The sequence below is a fragment of the Pseudorca crassidens genome, chromosome 8, assembly GCF_039906515.1.
Source record: "Pseudorca crassidens isolate mPseCra1 chromosome 8, mPseCra1.hap1, whole genome shotgun sequence".
Taxonomy (NCBI): domain Eukaryota; kingdom Metazoa; phylum Chordata; class Mammalia; order Artiodactyla; family Delphinidae; genus Pseudorca; species Pseudorca crassidens.
The window spans coordinates 13,499,472-13,512,629 of NC_090303.1; the positions used below are offsets into that span (position 1 = coordinate 13,499,472).

The 13,158-nt window shown below is 40.9% G+C and overlaps 1 long non-coding RNA gene across 1 annotated transcript in view; it reads left to right on the forward strand.

Annotated features, from left to right (window-relative positions):
* LOC137228547 (uncharacterized) overlaps window positions 1–7,292 on the forward strand; it is a 38,127-nt gene extending 30,835 nt beyond the window's left edge. The window contains exons 2-3 of the long non-coding RNA XR_010945301.1: window positions 681–742; window positions 6,778–7,292. This is a non-coding gene — a long non-coding RNA (uncharacterized lncRNA). The remainder of the gene's footprint in view (window positions 1–680; window positions 743–6,777) is intronic.
* Window positions 7,293–13,158: the final 5,866 nt, after the last annotated feature.

Genomic DNA, 13,158 nt, shown 5'->3' on the forward strand with positions numbered 1-13,158 from the left:
GAGTGGTTACTTGGGAGAGGGTACAAAACTCTTATTAAAATAAGGAAAAATCTACACGTCTTTGTATAAGCCGTGTAGACACACAGTAGCAGGCGGTGGAAAAGTTATAATAAATGAGAAGTAGCAAAGTTCTGCTTCAAAGTTTAGTGATTGACATTAAAGGCGAGAAAACAAATAACTGCCGAGCATTTGCTGTATGCTCGGCACGGACTAGACAAGTTTATATATGTAGCATCAACCCTCACAATTCTGAGGTCATGTTGCCGAACCCATTTTCCCCGTTCACCTTTGGTTTTGTTTTTACGAGGGAACAGGTTTACCGAAGATTCAGACTGTTAATTTAAAAAAAAGCCATTAGACTGAGGTGGTTGTAATACCTTATCTGCCTACATAAGCAAACTAAAGTCTAAGCCTGAATGGTCTCAAGGTCAAGAAATCAAAACCTAAGGGCCATCCATCACCAATAGCCAACTGGGCTTTCCTAAATAAGTCAACCACTTAAGCTAAATCCAATCAAATCATGTATTTGCTTTACTGCCTCCTCTTCTCTGTAAAGTCCTTCCTCCAACTCCTGCTGGTGGAGTGTTGCTAATTACTTCTGGTTTGGCGCTTCCAATTCAAATCAATTTGTTCAAAAAAAACTTAAAAATTTTAATATGTCTCCATTTATCACATAATAGTTCTGGTGTCAAGAGGGATCTGAAGGAGACCCTGACAGCCCTGGGGGAGCAAGTAATGAGCAGTAAGTAACCTAGTAAGTTTTGTACTATCTTGTCTATCTCATGGCTAAAGTTTAAAAATGAAAGCTATAATATTTCTGTTTACATCTGTCTGTATGTTTATGTATATCTATATATGTGTGTTATACACATGTGACTTTCTACCGCCAAATGGTATTGCCAAACTTAATTTTTTTTTTTGCCGTACGCGGGCCTCTCACTGCTGTGGCCTCTCCCGCTGCGGAGCACAGGCTCCGGACGCGCAGGCCCAGCGGCCATGGCTCACGGGCCCAGCCGCTCCGCGGCATGTGGGATCCTCCCGGACCGGGGCACGAACCTGTGTCCCCTGCATCGGCAGGCGGACTCTCAACCACTGCGCCACCAGGGAAGCCCCAAACTTAATTTTTAAAAGAGTTCTATTTAATTGGTTTAAAGAAAAATAAATGCTTGTAAAGTTTTCTCAGAAATATAGAAACTAACCCAAATATTTTTCAAGTTCACATGATCTAGGATAATATTCAGTAAATAAAAGCTAGTTTAAGTTTTGTTGGTTTAGTTAAAATAAGCACTTCAGAGTTATCAATATTAAATATAATGCAGACATACAAACTTTATTCTACTGGGTTTACTAAAAGTCACATAAGCTCATGTTATCTCTATTTCAAAATCTGTCAGCAAAAAAATAACTCAAGATGATGGTTAGCTATTTAATGTATAGTGAAATTTTCAAGAATTAGCTAAACATAATTGTTAAGAACAAATAAATTTAAAAATTTATATAAATTAAATCGGTGTAAATAAGATAAATTTTTCAACAATAATTATGTTTTATGGTATGTCACCATAAAAATAGTTACTGAAATCTTTCTGGTAACTTGAAAACTTAAAGTTGTACTAAATTAAGTTACATGATAGATATTCATGCTAAATTACATGGGAAGCATTATCAAATAAGAAGTGATGATAAACCGTCTTAGGTTAACTATATATGGATATATGTTACTAATACAGGTATTCCAGAAATAGAAGTTAATAGAAATTTTCCAGTTTCTTTATTGTCCAATTATTATCTTAAACTGTTGTATGCCACAGAAAGAACTAAATTTTCTTATCAAATAAACTCTCATCAGGTCTTTAACCACAGGCCATTTTAAAAATTTGTTTATTTATTTAATTTTGGCTGTGTTGGCTCTTCGTTGCTGCGCGCAGGCTTTCTCTAGTTTTGGCAAGCAGGGGCTGCTCTCCGGGGGCTACTCTTCGTTGCAGTGCGCGGGCTTCTCACTGAGGTGGCTTCTCTTGTTGCGGAGCACAGGCTCTAGGCACGCAGGCTCAGTAGTTGTGACATGTGGGCTTAGTTGCTCTGCGGCACGTGGGGTCTTCCCGGATCAGGGCTCTAACCCGTGTCCCCTGCATTCTTAACCACTGCACCAGAAGGGAAGTCCCAACAGGTCATTTTTTAAAGTTGTTTTGTTATTCACAGACAGTTATTGTTTTACTCTGATGCTTGCAAAAGTGCTTTGTCTTCAGAGAGATTCATGGAAAAGACTCTGACAAGTACTCTAGAATACAGGTTGCTGATAACTTTAAGATCAGACCACTGAATTGGGTAAGAATTTCCAAAACTCTGATGGAAAAACTGGATTCAAGCAAAATAAGAATTAATAACATGAGACTGAATAAACTGATGTGGATGATTATAATTTTTAATGACTTTTTGTTTGAAACATTGCTGACTCTTTAATGTTTTGGTTTTCCAGGTTTAAGAAAATCTTTTCTCTGAAACTATCTATGACTTAACAGCAATTTGGTAAATTACATATTTGTAAACAGAATTGAAACATTTACTTTTTCTCCCTATCTGATCCCTCCAGAATTTGAAAAAATATTGAGTGTTCTTATTTTCATGGCAATATAGTTATTGGCCTAAGTTCAATAAGTTCAATATTGTGTCCTGTTCTCCTTATAACAGGACACAATTGGAAACACTGGTTATATTACCAAGGCTTTGACTAGAATGTCATCTTTGAGAGTGATGTGCATGAAATCAAATCTGATCAGACAGTTTTAAAGGAACTAAGGTTGACTTTATAGAACCAATAAAGCCCCTTGGAAAAATCATCTGGTATCTTGTTGACAAGATTCCAAGCCCTGCCAGGTGAGCAATAAGGTCACTTCCTGGCAGCCCCAAGAGTAAGAGCAAATTAGGGGCCCACAAAAAGGGAGGAATTCACCAATTCACCCAAATCTATAGAGATTCCCAGCAAAGTCTGATGATAAGTCTTTAGCTTGGCTCCGTAGCCTAGAGAGGCCTTTAAAAGCCCATAAGGGGGCTTCCCTGGTGGTGCAGTGGTTGAGAGTCCGCCTGCCGATGCAGGGGACACGGGTTCGTGCTCCGGTCCGGGAAGATCCCACATGCCGCGGAGCAGCTGGTCCCGTGAGCCATGGCCGCTGAGCCTGCGCGTCCGGAGCCTGTGCTCCGCAACGGGAGAGGCCACAGCAGTGAGAGGCCCGCATACCGCAAAAAAAAAAAAAAAACAAAGAATGCTATAAAATAATACAATCACATGAGGTTCCTCCCCAGAAGCAGATGACGCCTTGAGGTGGACAGCTCTCCCAAGATCACAGACCAAGATCTTCATCTCCAATACGAAACCTTTATTTCTTTTGCCTTTTCACTACTTGCCTTTTCTCTCTACTAATGCCTGAGAAGATAATGCTCCTTAACTCTGGCAACTACCACTGAATGAACTGCTAAGGTCATAGGCTGCGCAACCAAGGTCCCTAGGCTTTCTTGTTAAGGGGGGTTTAGATAATAGAGCTGCTTTAGGTCACTTATCGGCTCAAGAAGGAAAAGACTGTGCCACAGCAAATACCTCCTGCTGTACCTGGATCAATGCCTCTTGTACTGTAGCAAATACAAGGCATTAGCAAATGATTCACATGGCTAAAACAGGTTGATGTTCCTTTTGATAAATTCGTTGGTGTATCTGAAACCAACTGGTTTGCTTCCTGGGGGCCCTGACTACGGAACATACTTCAATCTCTTGATATCATTCTCGCGACAGTCACCATTGTAGTCTCGCTGGTGCACTGTATGCTCTCAAGGATACATGTTTGTAGCCATCAGCTGTACATCAGATGGTCTCACTTCACTTGGAGAAACAAACAAGATGAACAGCAAAAACAATTCTTCCACAAACCTGACATCGTAACCTCTGATTTTCATGATGAGACAAGACTGCTTAACCCCAATGGTGACTGAGAGTGACCTAACTTTTTGACTGGTCCCTCACATATGAAAGGATCACCAAATGAAGGGAATTGTTAAATAAATGAAACAAGGAGGCCATGAGACTCAGGTGGCTCTAATGCCTCAGCAGCCTGCCTTCCTAAGCAAACCCAGATCTAAGTGTGAATGCCTCAAGATTAAGAAATCAAAACCTTAGGACAACCAGTCACAAACATCCAACTAGCCTTTCCGAAAGAATGCAACTGCTTAAGCTACAGCCAGTCACACAGTTTCCTTGCTTTGCTTCTACCTTTTCTCTATAGAAATCTTCCCCAGCTCCTGCTGATGGAGCACATAACCCCTTCTAACCTGGTGCCACCCGATTTGAATCAATTTTTGCTCAAATAAACTTCTAAAATGTTTAATATGTCTCCATTTGTCTTTTTTTGATATAATAGACTTTTTAGAAGTTTATTGGAGTATAGCTGATTTACAATATTGTGTTTGTCTTTTACAAGACTCATCTCTGACTGATCCCAAGCCCCCTGCACATCTTACTGCACCTGGTTTCCGAAAGCCTCATTTTGAAATCTTTTTTTGTGAACTCGAGGTACGTGAGGGAGGGTGGGATTGCCTGGGAAGCTAAATCTCTGGCGACATGAGGAAAGCACTTTTGTGCCCTGATGATTAGTAGATAGTTGATCTGGGTTACTTGGAGGGCAGAAATGTTTGTGGTTATTGATGGAAGAGGAAAGTGGGCAAAGGGTTAACCGAGAGAGAAGCAATGGGGGAAAGGAGCTTGGGAATGGCTTACTAAGAAATCGACAGGAGAAGGAGAGGAAATGAAAATGTCCCAAGCAAGTTGGAAGCAGAACCTAAAGACAGCCAAGAAAATTAAGGGTGTGTGGGAGAGAAAGTGATCCAGTGCATCAGAGGAAAATGAGGAGAACGGGCAGCCATGGGTTTGACCTGAAGACAGCTCCAAATATCCACCTGGTAACCTTACCCTTAATGAGCATGGCCCAAAGCTTATGTTCATTAGTCAGAACAGAGCAGCTAGATGATTTTGTATACACAATTGCATTGGCAGAGGGTGTTTTCTTCAGTAGATTTATTACATCATTTCCAAAACCAACAGTACAGTACAGTGCTGTGAAATGGAGTTTTCCAGAAGACACTATTTTTCAGTAGACAGTATTCCCTGGTACTCTAGTGTTGAGCCATGGAGTTTTTGACTGGATTTACCTGGACAATAAAGTCTTTCCTTCAAAAGGAAAGATACTAACAACGTGAAAAGAGCATCTATTTCTTCACTGGAGCAGTTACATCTCCTCCCGCTTTGATACTATAAAGAGGAAATCACTCATATCCACTGGCATTGTGACATTTTCTTAACCTCTACATTGGTTCTCTTTGCTCTTCCTGTTAAAACTCCACATGGTCGGGCACCTTCCAAAGACTACATTGCTGGGAATTATTTGGAGGACAAAAGTTCCCAGGACAAAGTTTCACGCTTTATGTAAACAAAACCCCATTTCTATTATTTTCCGTTTAGCCATGAGCAATTAAGCTGGAAACACAAATGCGAAGTATATTTGTGATGACTTTGCATGTCCTCTGACACGAACCTCATTCTCTTTGGGATCAGCAGAACCTTTACTGGCATGGACAGATATCTTTGTTACACTCCTCCATTCTTGCATGACTAATTCATTTATTAACTTGATAAAATGCAAAGTTTGTCAGCATAAGGCTGGAGTCTCAATCCTAAATTAACTTTTTTTTTGTCTAAAACAAAACTCTAAATGATACTTGCTGCTTTGAGGAACATCATTTGCTCTTTTCTATGTCAGATCCCCTTGGGGAGGTCATTGCAGCTCATATGTGAGAAAGGGCTGGAGAGGGGCAAAGATTTCTTTCCCATTTCTAGCCCAAAGTTGCCCTGTTGAGAAATGTGACCTTGTGCCACATGAGATGTGGAAAAAGAATAAGGAGGATATCAACAGGATATGAGAAGAGAATGAACCAGGCAAAATAAAATGTAGGAAGACCCCAGAGGGATGAGTTTTTATTGTCAGTACTGGAAGGGTTCTATACATCTTCTTGTAATAACTTGGAAATCACTGGAATTAAATTGTCATCAGAAAATAAAAGAACATAGAATGATTCCAAGATTATATGAGCATCTTCAAGAAAAAGATGTTGCCTTGCTGTCATCCTCACTAACTCTTTACTGACTCATGCTATTAACGTGACTAAAGAGAACACAAGTCCATCCAGAGGGGGCGATGAGGGAATAGACTAGCAAAGAAAGAATGAGTTACTAGAAAACATATCCAGTGCCCATGGGAGGAATGAATGGGGACATGGAATAGTAACCAAAGGACTTCAAAGACTTCAGACCCACTGGCAAAATGACCCTTCATATGGAGATAGAAGCAAAGTACCGTAAGCTATGGAGTTCAAAAATCGCTATGCCTTGGGCAAGCCCAACCCGGTGGTGAAATGGATTAGCTGATCCTTTCAAACATTCCATTCAAATTACTCTTCTTTGTTTAGTTCCATGTTCACCCCAAATCTCTCTCTGATTACACCCTTCCTTCCTGTGAAACTCAGCCCACAGAGTCACTGTGCACTGACCGTACAGACTTTGAACATGGAAATGTTTGTGGAGTCATCTGCATTACAGATCACTGTGTTGGCATTCTCTTCGTATTGCTATGTTATTACAGTGAGATAAATAATACATGTATGGAGTCTGACAGATTCTAAGAATACCTCTGTCTGTGACATTCTGATATATAGGTCAGTCTTGTCATCTTGTTTCAGGTGATTCTGCCTAGGAGAAGTGGATACCTCATCACAGTATTTACAAAATCAGTGTGTCTGCCAAGAAGGTTTGAGCTACACCTGGAAACATGGAAAAGTCCCTGAGATAATAAAGTTCTCCCTGCTAGATTTCTTTGGACACCGGCTGATGACATCTCAAACTGAAAGCAGAGAGTTAAACTGTGCCTGCAGAAGAGCTAAAGTACTTTCCTGTAACTCCATGAAGGAACCTGACTCCCATAAGTGTCTGGGACACCATATAGGCACAGTCCTTGGGCTCAGGAGAAAAGCTTCTATTATGACTAATTATATATGTTGGTGGCTTATACCTAAGAGCATTTGTCACGTGCCAAACACAGCACGAAAGTCTTCATGTATGTAATTTCATCTATTCCTCATAACAACTATGAGGGAAGGTTGTGGCATGGCCCCATTTGATAGATGAGGACACCGGGACCCAGATATGTTGAGGGATTTCCCTCAGTCCCACAATGGTGCAGCCAGATTGTCTTTCTCCAGAGCCGATGTGCTGACTGACTCCCTTGTTCCAATGACTGGTTTCTTCGTAAAAAATGTCTTTTGTTACAGAATGGTACCATTGAACTCAGTGGCTTGTGGTCAACCTAACTGGCTAAACCCCTCCACACCAGAGGGACACTGCTCGCGATCGCTGGCTGTAGCTGCATTTTAGCTCCCAGTGCCCGTTGCGGCTCGCTGGGGCTGAGAGGATGTGCCTATAAAACAGAACACGGGGCTTCCCTGGTGGCGCAGTGGTTGAGAGTCCGCTTGCCGACGCGGGGGACACGGGTTCGTGCCCCAGTCCGGGAAGATCCCACAAGCCGCGGGGCGGCTAGGCCCGTGAGCCATGGCTGCTGAGCTTGCGTGTCCGGAGCCTGTGCTCCGCAACGGGAGAGGCCACAACAGTGAGAGGCCCACATACCGCAAAAAAAAAAAAACCCAAAAATAACAAAGAAAAACACAAAAAACCGAACACGGCTGCCATGATTGATGTACACTTTACATGCGGGGTAGAAGGCAAACAGTACTATCACTTTATATGAGGGGCCACATGTCTGCCATTTTGACCTCAGTTTTAGCCCATAATTTCATTGCCATCGGAAGTTTTTACCTCTACTTTGAACCTAACTGTTCCCCTGTGGAATTTCTGACTTTGCTGCCCGTTATTTTTCACAGAGGTTAAATGTATCTTCACTTAAAATTCTCCCCAACTCTACTCTACTGCCCTTAGAGACAGTCAATCCCATCTTCATATGCCTCAAAACTCTGCTACGTTCTTTTTTAGAGAGCCGTGTTGGCCTAGACCTTTGCGTTTATACTTTTTTATTTTTTTTAATTTTTAAAAATGTTTTTAACATCTTTATTGAAGTATAACTGCTTTACAGTGGTGTGTTAGTTTCTGCTTTATAACAAAGTGAATCAGCTATACATATGTCCCCATATCTCTTCCCTCTTGCATCTCCCTCCCACCCTCTCTATCCCACCCCTCCAGGTGGTCACAAAGCACCGAGCTGATCTCCCTGTGCTATGTGGCTGCTTCCCACTAGCTATCTATTTTACATTTGGTAGTGTATATATGTCCATGCCTCTCTCTCACTTCATCCCAGCTTACCCTTCCCCCTCCCTGTGTCCTCAAGTCCACTCTCTACATATGCGTCTTTATTCCTGTCCTGCCCCTGGGCTCTTCAGAACCATTTTTTGTTTTTAGATTCCATATATATGTGTTAGCATACGGTATTTGTTTTTCTCTTTCTGACTTACTTCACTCTGTATGGCAGACTCTAGGTCCATCCACCTCACTACAAATAACTCAATTTCATTTCTTTTTATGTCTGAATAATATTCCATTGTATCTATGTGCCACATCTTCTTTATCCATTTATCTGTCTGACACTTAGGTTGCTTCTATGTCCTGGCTATTGTAAATAGAGCTGCAATGAACATTATGGTACATGACTCTTCTTGAATTATGGTTTTCTGCGTTTATACTTTATTCTTCAAATACAAACCCAGGACCCAATGTGTTTCATGTACCTCCAAATGAACAATGGGCAGGTTTCCAGAAATTGTGTTGCTCTGGTAGACGTCCAGGGTGGACCCATCTCAGACGTAGATAACTAAGGCCAGAGAGCCTGCCCCTTCCCAGAGACAGAAATTTCACAGTAGGAAGGGCCTATAAAGGGGAGCCCATTTTATAGGTAAGGAAACAGAGCCACAGAAGCCATTAATTTGCACCATCATTAGCTGGGTGATAGCTGAGTACATAGTAAATGCTCAATACATATTAAGTGAATGAGTAAGTGAATGAATAGATGGATGATAAACCCCTGGCTGACCACTGCCTGCCTCGACTACATTCTGAAATATAAACCAGGAAACATCTCCTTCTGATCACAACCGTTCAACGGCTTCTCATTTTTCTTGGTATAAAATGAAAATGCTTTACCACAGCCTACCTTTGGGATCCTTACCTGCCCTTTGTCATAGGCCAAGTACATTCCCATTTCAGAATCTTTGTGGGTGTCAGACCTTCTGCCCAGAATAATTTTCCCCCAGAGCTTCATGACATCCACTATTTGACTTCCTCAGGGCTGTGCTCCAGGGCCCTCCTTCACACAGGCATTCTGTCTGTCTGTCTCCCCTGCTAGAACCATGCCTTGTGATGTGGCCTATCCATCGCCATGTCCCCATCTCCTGTATGTGTGCCCGGTGCATGGAACCCAGTGAGTATTCAATCCATATTTATTGAATAAATTAATGAAATCACATGGCCTCCATAATGCAATATTATACGACCTCCTGCCACAATGGATATATTAATTTATAAACACATATAAAGCATTAGTACAAAACAGAGTGAGTCCATCAGATGCTAAACACAGATACGGGGCCACTCTTAACTATCAGCTTTTTGGTGAGAGACCTCTTCAATTTGAAGCTATCCCAAGATTTAAAACTTGAAAATGCACATTTTTCTACAATCTTGTATCTCATGGTATATAATAGCATAGAGTGATGACCTGTACACTTCCCACCTAGCTGTCTCTCTCTCTTTTTTTCTTAATTGCAGTAAGAACACTTAAAGTGAGATCTACCCTTTAAAGAAATTTTTAGATGTACAATACAGTAGTGTTAACTATGGGTACCATGTTATACAGAAGATCTCTAGAACTTATTCATCTTGTATAACTGGAACTTTATACCAGTTGAAAGGCAACCCCCCCCCATTTTCCCCTCCCCCCAGTCCCGGGAAACCACCATTCTACTCTCTGTTTCTATGCATCTGACTACCTCATGTAAATGGAATCATGCAGTATTTGTCCTTTGGTGACTGGTTTATTTCATTTAGCATAATGTCCTCTGGGTTCGTCCACATTGTCATACAGGTCAAGATTTCCTTTTCTTTTGAGGCTGATATATATATATATACACACACACACACATATATATATATATATATGTATATATATTCTTTATCCATATATCCATCAATAGATACTTAGATTGTTTCCATGTCTTGGCTCTTGTGAGTAATTTTGCAATGAACACAGGGGTGCAGATATCTTGTTGAGATAAGGACTTCATTTCTTTCAGTTATATACCCAGAAGCTGCATTCCTGGATCATATGGTAATTCTATTTTTAATTTTTTGAGGAACTTCCATACTGTTTTCCATGGTGGCTGCCCAATTTACCTTCCCACCAACGGCACAAGGGTTCCAGTTTCTCCATATCCTTGCCAACACTTGTTATCTCTTGTCATATTGATGAGACCCATTCTCACAGATGTGAGGTGATATCACATTGTGGTTTTGATTTGCATTTCCCTGATGATTAGTGATGTTGAACACCTTTTCATGTACTCTTTGGCCATTATCCTTGGCTCTGCTGCTCCCAATTTTCCATTGGCTATTGAGGAAAACCAATCCCATTTTCTGAAAGTCACAAGACTTCCCTCATCTAAATGGCCTTGATCCCTGTACATTGGAGACCATCTGTTAGAGGGAAGTCACTTGATTGGTGTTTCTTCAAACATCAACGGGGAACCTGCTTCCCCTTTCCTTCCAGGAGGCCCATGTGTGAGAACGAACAAGGCTGGGAGGAATGTGGAATGAGGACCAGCTCACACGTGGTGTGTGGAGTTTTCTTTTGTGGTCCCAAGCCTCCTGTTTCATCACCATTCACTGAGCTTTCAATTCTGTGCCTGAGAACCAGCTAGCAGGACAATGCTCTTCAGAAAAGGAGGCAGGCAGAGAATAAAGCTGTGACATTCTCCTGGAGACTCATCCTTTTGTCCCTGCTTTATTTTAAGGCACTTCTGTCACCACTCCTCTCTGGAGGCTGGGCAGGGCACCTGGCCTCTTAGGAACCACACAGGGCTCTGGCTGCCTCTGGCCAGGCGGGTCCCCTGGCAGGGTGGGAGCTCCCTCTCACCCCTTGCTGAGCAGCTGTGGGTCTGAGTGTCTGCCCCGCTCTGCCCACTCCCAAGGGCCCCTGCAGCTGCAACTGGTTACTTCTTGGCCAGGAGCCTGGACCTACCATGGGCACAGCCAGTATCCTCCCTGAAGCCATAGAGATGCTCTGATCCCAGATTTGTTTTTCTTCTTGTGGCTTTTCAGAAGAGAAGAACCTTAAGCTTACTTAGGCTTTCTGGATTTTTTAAAAAAGTCATTCTCTGATTCCCTAGGTTGCATCTCAAGACACAGAGGACGAGAGTAGCTCTCCAATGTGAAGAAGCTTTAAGTTGCTTCTCAGCTCCATCCCAGAGGGAGAAGTGTGGGTCGGTGACGTGAATGTGGATCAGGAAGCAGGTACCCGACTGAGAGGTCAGCCTCATCTGGGTTCCTAGCCCGGCTCTGCTTTTTCTAGCCCACCGCTTTCCTCTGCGATGTGGAATTGAAAGAAAGCCTGTCTCACAGTGGATTAAATGAGGTCATGCCTCTAAGGTGCCCACTGCAGTGATGGGCACACAGCCTGCATTCTGGGACTATTAATTATTAATATTATATGGCTTTTGTGATTTATTATAGGTTTTTATTTCTTTGGTTTCCAGAAACAAAACCCAGAAGATTCAGTACTTCAAAAACCAGCCTATCATTTACTCATCATTTCCATCACAAAAAGAAATCCTGGGTTATCCCTTTTTTAGAGAAAATAAATACGTTAGAAAGAGATCAGCTTTCAATTCAAGATGCATCTCATCTATTCCTGTCCAAAAAATAGGTGGTTATCCAGAAAGTGAAGCATGACTGTTGGCTCCTTCCTTACTGATGTTTCCTCTAAAGTGGAATGGTTAATGGAAGGTTGAAAAGAAAACACTTGAATATTTGAAATCTAACCTGCCCTATATTTTAGCTTAAATTCTCTTTTGACTTATATTAATACTGCTATAGCACCTTTTAGGGGAACAGGCATTTATCTTAGAAATATTCTCCCTGTATTTACATTCAAAGTTTTAATATTGTTGTTTTAAGTTTATATCTTGTAAATACTTACAACTGGATATTTAAAAAATCTAATTTGAGGTCTCTTTCTTTTAACTGAGAGAACCCACTTATCCTTACTATGCTTATTTATTATTAAGTTATTGTTTTGATCATATTTTATGCTATATATATGTGTGTGTGGTTTTCCCCTTGCTTTATTTTTTCTATTTGTCTAAATTCTGATAGATTGATTTTTTTTTTTTTTTTTTTTTTACCTCATTCCTTCCACTTCACCACTCCCAGTTTGGAAGTTATGATTTTACCATTTATCACTTTCCTTCTAAATTCATTGTTCCTTGTCAATAGTAAACTTTTAAAGTCTAAACTATTTTTAATTTTTACTTTTTTATGAATGACGATTTGTTTGTGTGTTACATAATATGGGTTTACAATTATATGTTCACTTAATACCTTGAAGCCCCTAGTGCCTTAGGTTACATGTTATTACTTTTGAGAATCATCAAATGATTGCCATTCTTTTGTAAGTAATCTGTCTTCTGTTTTTCTACTAGCTTTTAAGATTTTCTCTTTACCTCAAGATGATGTATTTTCACTAAAATGACTCTAGTTTGGGTTTGTTTTCTTTTTAAATCTTCCCAATTATCCATCAATGGAAAACATCAGGGCTTGTTTTCAGTTCTGGAAAATTCTGAGCCACCATTTATTTGAACACTGTCTCTCAACCATTCTTTCTATTCTTTCTTTCTGAATCTGATGTTAAGTTGGAATTGCTTGATCTATTCTCTGTCTCTTGCCTTTTTTCTATGTTTGCTAATAGTTTATCATTCTATCATGCTTTCTGTGATATCTTCTTAGTTTTGTCTTCTGTCTTAAAGATTCTATCTTCACCTCTGTCCAGTGATCAGTTTAACTCAACT